Consider the following 9,816-nt stretch of genomic DNA (forward strand, 5'->3'; position numbering starts at 1 on the left):
AATATCAATCTCTAAGTAGATGGTTGAAGAATAGGCAGTTGAAATTGAATACAAGTAAAACTAAATTCATGGTAATTTCGTGGAATAGAGTAAATGAGAACGTCTCTGTTGTAATTGATGATGAGACTATTGATCGCGTTCGGGAGATTAAATATCTTTTGCCCTTCCATTTTATTTCTGGCCAATGCAACACAAATATCGAGATTACAGAGCTTGCAGAATAAAATAATGCGTTTGATTTTGAGATGTTATAGATTCACTTCCTCAAATTTGATGCTAGACGCCTTACAATGGTTGTTGAATTGTATATTTGACTATGGTGTTCATTTTCAAAGTAGTTAACGGTTTGCTGCCTCAATCTTTGTGTAATCGAATTGAAAGAGGAAGTGACTTTCATAGATATAATACTAGAAACGCGATTGAAATATTGAGGCCTCCCTTAGCTCAGTCGGTAAAGGCGCAGCTACAAAGCAAGACCATGCTGGAGGTGGCTGGGTTCAATTCCTGGTCCGGTCTAGGAATTTTTCGGGTTGGAAAATTTCTCGACTTCCCTGGGCATAGAAGTATGATTGGACTTGCCACACAATTATACCAATGCAAAAATGGTACAGGCATCGAAAGCTCTCAATTAATAACTTTGGAAGAGCATCTAGAACACTAAGTTGAGAGCACGCAATAAGCTAATATGCGATGAAATATGCGTGAAATTCACTCTGGACATTCACTTGCTCCTCGTTGCGGCCGTGATGAATCGATAATCGACATTGATGAGATGGCGGGAATGGCCACATGGCGGCGTCGGCGAGCTGCCAACAAACGTACGCAGCTGCATAGGGACCCCAGACGACGGCGGGAATCCAGATGCGGCCGCAGGTGGCCTTTATGTAACGGAGGCCAGCGTTTCACTTCGCTTTGTCCGGGAAGTGGTACACTTTAACCGCGAGTGTCTAACTTTAGTCGAGTGGGATTTATAACGAAAGTTCTTGGACGGTCTTAAGAAAAGGTCCAACGGTTCACTAAAGTCACTTTCTGGCGTTTTACTTGCCACACACTGACCGTCTGTGCACTCGCGTCATACTAGTACGATTTATTTTTCTTCTACCTTCTGAACCGTGGACCACAGAAACTTAACACCACACTTTTATCCCACTCAACGGATCAACTAGCCCTTGGCGAGCGTGTGGTGATGCTAGTTGATCACAATTTCGATCCTAAGGATCTGAACTAGCACTTGACGTGGAAACGCTAAGTCACGTGTAAAAAATGACTAGCCGCGAACTTCACTCCTCCGGACGAACTATTATTAAAAGAGAGCATCACCATGTCCCCGGAATCCTTATATAGCTTTTTGGGGAAAGCATCGCATCAAAAGGATCCCCTACACAAAAGCCGCGTACGTTGGCTCCTTCTTGACTCAGCGTCAGTGGTGATGACAGCAGCAACAAACAATTTTATTGGAGAAGGTTGGTATTACGGCCAATGATAATTTGAATTTAAATTTTTATGGCATGATAATTTCATTCGCCTTATATTGTATGGTAATTAATTTAATGAACCAGATTAACAAATTTAATAATTAACTTTTAAGTCTTCAGCGTTATATTCCGTATTTTCGACGAACCTCTCTCGAATTCGAGAGCATAAATTTCAAACGTACTGAATAAATCCGATGCGTTTGATGGTCGGTGGCTCGCCCGCACATTGTGGCGCCGCCATCAGGTAGGAGAAAATTTCCCCTATCTAATGGTGGTGTTGGCATGCGTGGGCATCCCGCCCTGGTTGCGCCGAATTGGGGATGGGATGCATTGTTTGCGGGAGCGGATGCGTCCCTTCGGGGGAGTAGTCGAGTTTTATGTATATTCATCGTTCAACGTTCATCGTTTCATTTGTCAGAGTGATGACCACGGTCGCATGATGAATGTTCCTCGGGTTTTACGGTTAGGTGTCTACGAATAATTCACTATGATTTTTTTTCCATCTTGAAATAAATGTCGCGATCGAACATGCAAGCTTGGCACTCGACCGATAAGCTTTTGATGTGTTGTTAGCCCAAGTAACAATTTTGGTTATATGAGGGTTCTGTAGACCATTAATTAGACTTGTAACGTTACTTGGGAGGTGTATCCTTAACAAGATCATGAGGGCCGTGGTTGAAGACTGACTGTGGTCACGGTGGGTCGTGTTTGATTGTGGGGTTTGGTGGTTTTGATGACGAAATATGAAGGAGAAAACAGTCGTTCTAAGATGACTTGAAAGATGTGCAATATTTGTACGCTGATAAAATTGTCGCGTCAGTCGTACTTTACTTAGTGACGCAAGGGGCACGGTAGCTCAAAGATGTGAAAGTTTAATGGATTCTGTTCCTGTCTTACGTAAGGTCCAAATCGAAACAACGAACGTCGCGTAAAAGTAGAATTTAATGAAGACATAAGCGCTTTTTCGTAGCTTTTTTGTCTCCGGGTTTGAAAGATTGTCAGTAGTAGAGGCTTACTCTTGTGTACAGAGCACCACCGTGGAGTTTGAGTTTGAATAAATCCCAGGTCCTATTATATTATTATTATATATTCAATGATAAATATTTATAACAGGGTTAAACACAACTGGAAGAAGCAACGTAACATCATTTGATTTTCTCTAATGTATGTTTAACGTTTATAGGACAGTGCAATTAACCATTTTATTTTTCCTTTCCAGGATAGAAATTTATATTACTTATTGATATATTTATTTGTATATTTGTAAATACTTATATAATCAAAATCTGAATATGAGTGATGAGGAAGCTTATTGTGTTCGCGAGCCCTCCGTTTAGGCTGGACTCATTGATTTAAATCTTTAAGCTTATTTTCAGCTCTTCGACATTTTTAGATTAATATTATAATGATTCACTATTTTCAGCCTTCGTTCAGGAAAATACAAAAAGACATTGGTATGCATTATTACATTTTCATTAAAACTGTTAACTGTCCAAATAACCTCGATTTTTCTGACTATTGATGCTTTATGAAACTTTACCAATATTTTTAAAAGCATTCCATATTGCGTTAAGAAATTACATGGTGCATAATAAAGTGTTTGTTTCAATTCCAATAAAATATCAGAAGTTGAAATCAGTTGAATGTATTGAGGTTAACTGAAATCGACACATATTTAAAATCTCATTATATCATTATAACTATAATTTTCATTTCTAGAAAATAGTTGTCCTGCAGATCCTGAAGGACCAGAAGGTGTATCGAATAGCTTATCATTGTTATTTACCTTTTATTTTATTATAATATAATATGAATTTGGCCGGTTGCTGTTGGTGCAGCTCCACTTGTTTATTTGGCTTGGATCATTCCTTTTTATTTATTTATACAGTAACCCCTCCCTATCGTTCAAACATCAATTTAGTTTATCGTTTACCAAAACGAACCTTGCTGCAAACCCTACCCTCTTACCCAACATCCCAGTGACTCCTCGTAGAAGTGCAGAGGATTTCTCGGCTTCCATCAAAGCGAGTGTTACGTCAACACATTCCTACCCATTCTTTTCTTGACCTGCGTTCAGGCGCGGCTGGCGCTGGTATTGCCTAATTTGAGATCACCAGTTTTTACACATTGAGGATGATTGCTAAATAGTTCCAAGCATCGTCCATTGGTTCTCTGTGTAATTAAAGCTGATCTGGCAATAACAGAGTAGCAACCGTGGGCGGTCAATCATGCCCATGCTCATGCTCATGCTCATATGGTAACGCTACACACCAAAAATTGATCAAAGATTTCAGCAAAATGGTTTACTGAAAAGCAATCAGCAATCTACGGTTTTACTGAATATCAGCAATTTGGTTCGTTTTAACTGAAAACCAGCACTTGACAAGATTGCTGAAAATTCAGCATATTTCATAGTCTCGTTTTCACTCTGTCAAAATAAGTAAAAAAAGTAGAAGGGTCTGTGCCTAGGGGCACGAACGGAAGCTTGACGTAGGACCGCTAGTGGACGGAACAAATGTGAACATTTAGTTCTTTTAATTGATCAATCATCAATTATCTTAACTCTTTCGTTTTTTTATTTGTAAGCGTATCAAATTTGTAGTATTTATTTCAAAGAGAAAGTTGATGAAGAGAATCCAAGGGACTGTCAACTTGAGTATTTTCGATTCATCTACCCGACTTTAAAAGGTGTATTTTGAATTTTTTCGTTATTTATGAATTTTTAAGTTTTGTGCATTTTGGTATTAAGAGTATTCAATTAACCCCTCACAGGATTTCCTTCTGAATTATATGAATGGGGCGGGGCGGAAAGTATCGTTTGTGCAGAATATGTTTAAAAGAAGGGAATTCGAGAGCTAATTTTCTCACAAATTAGATTTTATTGGCTTTCTGGGGACTGAGCCAAAGCGAATTATTCCCACTTCTCTCAAATTCTATAACATTTCCTACCAGCATGTTCTGGAAAATGGTCGAACGATGATTAATCTCACCAATACATTCGGGCCTACAATTCCACACCTTCTATAGAGACCAGGTTGAGCCTTGATAGCTAGCTGCTTGCGGGAACTGATGACCTTGACAAATGTCCAAATAATACACTTAACAAATTTATGGTGGTCCTGAAAATGACCATTTTGTAGTGATGGTTGAGTAATGCTGAGCTGAGCACGACGAGCTACTGATTTCGATCCTAGCCTAGCGGTGGGACTTCCCTAGCTTGGGTTCTTCCTCCTTCTCTATGGTTGCTCATATGAGCTATGCAGCTCGCTGCTTGCAGGCAGCCTTTCGTTGTTGTTGTTGTTGTTGAAAGCACTCCTGCTGCTGCTGCTGCTGCAGTGTGTGAGACGTTCAGTGAGACCGCATCGAATTCGATTTTTAAGTCTGTGTTAGGGAATGCGCTGTTTTCAGATATTCGGTGATAATTTTGATCACCATTGCAACAGTTGGACATTTGGTATTTTTCAATAGTGACCTATTGAAAATTAACTAAGTGTTCATTTTAGCAGATTGGTAGATACATTTCCAATCGTTTGGATTGTTTAGAATTAAAATCTATCTGCTATTGGTCGAAATCTGACCTCTTTTCGTAATGCTGTGCATTTTGGTTTTTTGAAATTGCGTGGATTCTTAGATCCTGTGGAGATCTATCTAGCCCTGATGTATGTGTTGATAGAGGGAAAAATGTAAACTTTGCGGGAGACGATGTTTTAACACTCGAAAGCAATTTTGTGAAATATGAAGTAAAACAAATCCTAGCTAGTTCTGCATGATGATTTTGTTTGATTTCATTTATTTGTAAAGTCGCCGGGAAATACCAGCTGGCGATTTGTTTTTTTATGATAACTCCTTACTTGAAAACAGGCAAGTTTTCACAAACAGGCTGCTGTTTCATGGTATACAGTGTGATAATTCAATAATCAATAAATTATCTCAACATTTAGTGGCAAACCATTCACAAATTTTGGTAACATACAAAAAATTCTATAATGCACATTTAATTTCATATGTAAGCGCCGATTGAAACAATCTTTTTGACGTCACTACAAGGGTGATTGAATAAACGAAAGAAACGAATCGTGCGAAATGAAAGCCGAGGAAAAACTAATTGCACCAATATATTCAGGTCTACAATTCCACACCTTCTATAGACAGGTTGAGCCTTGATAGCTAGCTGCTTGTGGGAACTGATGACCTTGACCAATGTCCAAATAATACTCTTTAACAAATTTTTGGTGGCCCTGAAAAGGACCGTTTTGTAGTGATGGTTGAGTAATTCTGAGCTGGGTGTTCAACACGGATGAGGCTGTCGAGCTGTATGTCGTTTGGAGCGAGGGTGACACGCATTGCATCAATGACCGACCCGCAGCGACTCACGAAGAGCTACTGATTCCGATCCATAGCATAGCGGTGCTTTTCTTCCTCCTTTGATGGTTGCTTATGTGAGCGCATAGCCTGCAGAAGCTCGCTGCTTGCAGGCAGCCTTTCGTTGTTACTGGAGAACAATTTTCAACGCCACACGCCGAGAGCACTGCTACTTCTGCTACTGCTGCTACTAATTTCGACGACCGAACACCACCACACAGTGGTGTGGTCGTTGGGAGCGTGTGGTTCTGAGTATAGCGATGAGTGTGCAAAATATTACGCAATTCCATCCTCCACTTCGACTTGTTTCGTCTACTTACTACTCTCTGACGACTGTACTGGGGAAGCAGCATATGCATGTAAGTAATTGGTGGATTTGTTAGTTAATTCGACGCTTTTGGACAATGCTGGACATTTACCAGTTTTTCAATAGTTTCTTGTTGAAAATCAACATTCGGAAGCATTTTTGCGATGCGTAGCCATATTTCTGATCGATTGGTGATACAATTATTGAAATTGGATCAGGGGCAGCTGAGTTATTAACGTTCAAAACCTTTCTTAATTTGTTACATGTTCCATTTTCGGTTTTCACAAAGTGTACCCCCATATAGAAATCAAAGACGTAGTCCTACGTCAAAAAAGCCGACAATGTTTTTTTTTTTAACTACGCTGAGTGCAGTGTGCGTGTGGTTTGTCAGTAATTATTCTGCAACAAATTAAGTGCGTAATGGATCCGGAAGTTCAGGCAGCTCTGCTGAATCTGAAAGCTGACCGTTGTGATGTGGAGGAGTTGTTTGGTAAGTAAAATAATTAAATATAATCTTGTGTTTTCTTCAGCCTCGAGAGCAATGGTAGACACCTTGAAGTGTTTCTACTGCCATCAGTTGGTTGAGGGTTATATTGATGGACTTCGACGACACCTAAAAGTGCACGAGAATAAACATCATTTTGATAAGGAGCTTGTGCACTTCACATGCACTAAAAAAGGTTGCAGGATGAGCTACCGGAAGTTCAGTAGTCTGAAGCCGCATATCATCAAAAAGCATCCGATTTCCACCACCAACAGCATCCAAAATGTTGAAATAATTTATGATTAGGTATGGAAATCAAGTTGAATTTGTTTAAATAAATCAAAATGTTTCAATGATAAACCGAAATTAATTTTGTTTTGAATAAATCATTAAAACTAAAAAGCTGCTTTTAAATAAATATTGCTGAATTCTATCAGCAAAGTGCTGTCAAATTATGCGGTTGTTGAATTAGCTGGATTTTCAGCAAATCTATTAAATATGCTGATAATTCAGTAAACCTCTGTCAAGCAGAATGACATTTGCTAAAAATTTCAGTAATTTTATTTTGCTGTAATGATTACTGAAATTTCAAGTCGGCAAAATTCAGCAAAAAATTGCTGATTTCCAGCGATAAAAATTTGGTGTGTACTCTCCGGCAACTTCCTCGGAACGATCCTGAAAATCTTCCTCCCTATTTCGACCGATGCCAGTTGATTAAACTTGTTCCTCTTGCTGCCAGGCGAGTCAATATAATATGCAACGCTTATTTGTCTTTGACCTCATCAATTTTTTTTTTCAATTGTCCTGCACTTCTCGAGCAGGCTGCACTGAATGTTCCTCCCCGACGCTTCCGCAACTCATCACTCTGTTCCATATCACGGACAAACTACGGCCAAAATAATCCGTTCGACTCGTGTCTTCGAGCATTGTTAGTGAATGTTAGCGATGTAAGTGAAGAGTTTGATTTTAACTTGTCTAAAAATGTGTTTAGCAGTGGGATTGAAGATATAGTTTATATTTAGTTACAAGAAGTACAAACTGTATGACTCAGTCGAAGATGGTGATAAATAAATAAATAAATAAAAGACGGATAAATTAAGGATTCTTTTGGTGAACCAGCCGAAATAAAGTAATAGAAAAAGATTTCTTCCATTCGATTTCTTCCATGATAATTTTATAACTGCATACCTTCTTTACTTTGTAACCTTTCCTAGATTTTCAAATGTATTCGATAAAAAATTTAGATTTTCCCAGTTAAAGATAAGTCACCTGGACCTGACACGTCGATTTCTCCACGCTCAAGCAAGCGTTACGCCTAAATGTAGATACGCTAATCTTTACTATACACCAATCAGCGCAAGCGTACACCACCACCAACAAGCAACGAAGGGGCGGCGAGAGGCACACGACTATCGCATCAAACCCTCCAATTAACCGATCATCTTGTACTACTTAACTACAATCGAATTTAAAAATAGTCCTCAGTCAAATTTTGCACATCTGTGTAAGCGGACATTCGGACTAAATTTTCTCGTCAAGGGGCGCGTGGCTCCTACGATCGAAACGAAAAAAAAAGATAGTTTAATTTAACGCGCTACTTTATCAACAACGGCTTGCTGCGATTTCGAGTGGTGCGTTTTCAAGCACGCGTACGGCGATTAGAGGTGCGTTACGCTCGATAACGGTGGTGAACTGGGGATGGATTGGTTGGTTGTGTGAAAAAAAAAAATGATTACATAAATTCTGGCTGATGTCAGAATTGATTGAAGTGAAACTTTGGGGTTGATCAGTATTTTCTGTCAACGATTGGTGTGAATGCATACATTTTATGACGAGAATAAATTTGAGATGCCAAAAATGCACTAGTAGGAAATATGTAAGCGATTAAAAGAAAGATCGTGACGTACCGACCCGGTGGATTTTATACCCCTTCATAGTGAAAGTATTATATATAAATATTCATATAGATATCTAGCAACGATGCAGCAGTAGCGAGGGGCTGCTGGGAAGACGACTCTAGCTAGACGGTATGGGATTTATAAATAGTTAAGAATAAAACTGTAAAACACTCGTCCTCAATGGGACGCGTTGCGGAAACGTGTGATCATCCCCGTGAGGTTATTGCACTGTAAACAAGGGTTTATTGGTTGCAAACGGGGTTTCGGTGTCATGCTTGATTAATAGTGAACCTTTTTTCTAGATTGTATTAGAGCAATGACTCATTGAGATGTTTTCAAAGGCAGCAGCATTGATCTTTGATTTGAGCTGAAAGATCATTATATGGATAGTAGTAGTATGAGTAATGACTTTTGAAATATAGATAAGATGAGGTTATGTATAAACAATTTATAAGGCATTCATTTAAATTAGAGAGTGAGGCGGAGTGACTGTCACTAAAGCAAATGGTCATAAAGATGGAAAGTTGGCAAGAAATTTTGTTATCAGTATATTTCATATATAGGGGAATTTGCGCATTCTCGTCAATTTAAGCAGCGACCGCCCTTCTATAAGCATTTTCTCAGCGTCATACACATATATGGCGTGTTGGTTTGTTTACATTTATTTTCTGCTTGCTTTTCTATCCATTCCAATCGACAGAATTGCTCAAAACTATTTGAAAACGTTTTTACCACACTTCAAACTTCTCATGTGTTGGTTTCTTTGTACCACTGTAATGTTGCGAAAAATAAATGTTTAATTCACTCTGAGAGATTTCAGCTTCTAGAAGATGTCACACGACAGATGATTTTCGAAAAAAGCTTTGTGACATTCTCTCTTTTCACCAGGCCAGTGACAAGGCCTATACGAACAGCAGCGTTGCCTATAATAACAGCAGCGTTTGACAGTAGGTAGCATATCCCGGGTTCAAATCAATTATTTTGCTGTGCTGGGCCGGCTGTCACGGTATAACATGTTGCCTACGCGCCTGCCATTGCGGGCTGCTCTTCACGTAAGACATAGCTGCTTGAAATCGGAAACCCCACTGGATTGAAATTTCAAAGACTACTCAGCCTACTATCAAGCCACGCTGACATCTGTATACACTTTAAAACAAAAGTACTTAAACATGTATTAATTTTATCCATTGAGAATTGCATACGTGTGAAATCGGTGAGTTACTCTATCTGACCCTGTACTTTCATGTTTCACAAAACGTCTATTTCCCAACAAACAATTTGAGCTGAATA

The 9,816-nt window shown here is 39.1% G+C and overlaps 1 protein-coding gene across 1 annotated transcript in view; it reads left to right on the forward strand.

Moving 5' to 3' along the window:
* Window positions 1-8,136: 8,136 nt before the first annotated feature.
* The window catches only part of LOC135697625 (cationic amino acid transporter 2-like), a 4,339-nt gene continuing 2,659 nt past the window's right edge, over window positions 8,137-9,816 (forward strand). Inside the window, exon 1 of the mRNA XM_065217409.1 lies at window positions 8,137-8,292. The gene's annotated coding sequence lies outside the window, so the exon portion shown is untranslated. The remainder of the gene's footprint in view (window positions 8,293-9,816) is intronic.

The sequence above is a fragment of the Ochlerotatus camptorhynchus genome, unplaced genomic scaffold (assembly GCF_037179485.1).
Source record: "Ochlerotatus camptorhynchus isolate MF236.1 unplaced genomic scaffold, CSIRO-AGI_Acam_v1.1 ptg000077l, whole genome shotgun sequence".
In the NCBI taxonomy this organism is placed as follows: domain Eukaryota; kingdom Metazoa; phylum Arthropoda; class Insecta; order Diptera; family Culicidae; genus Ochlerotatus; species Ochlerotatus camptorhynchus.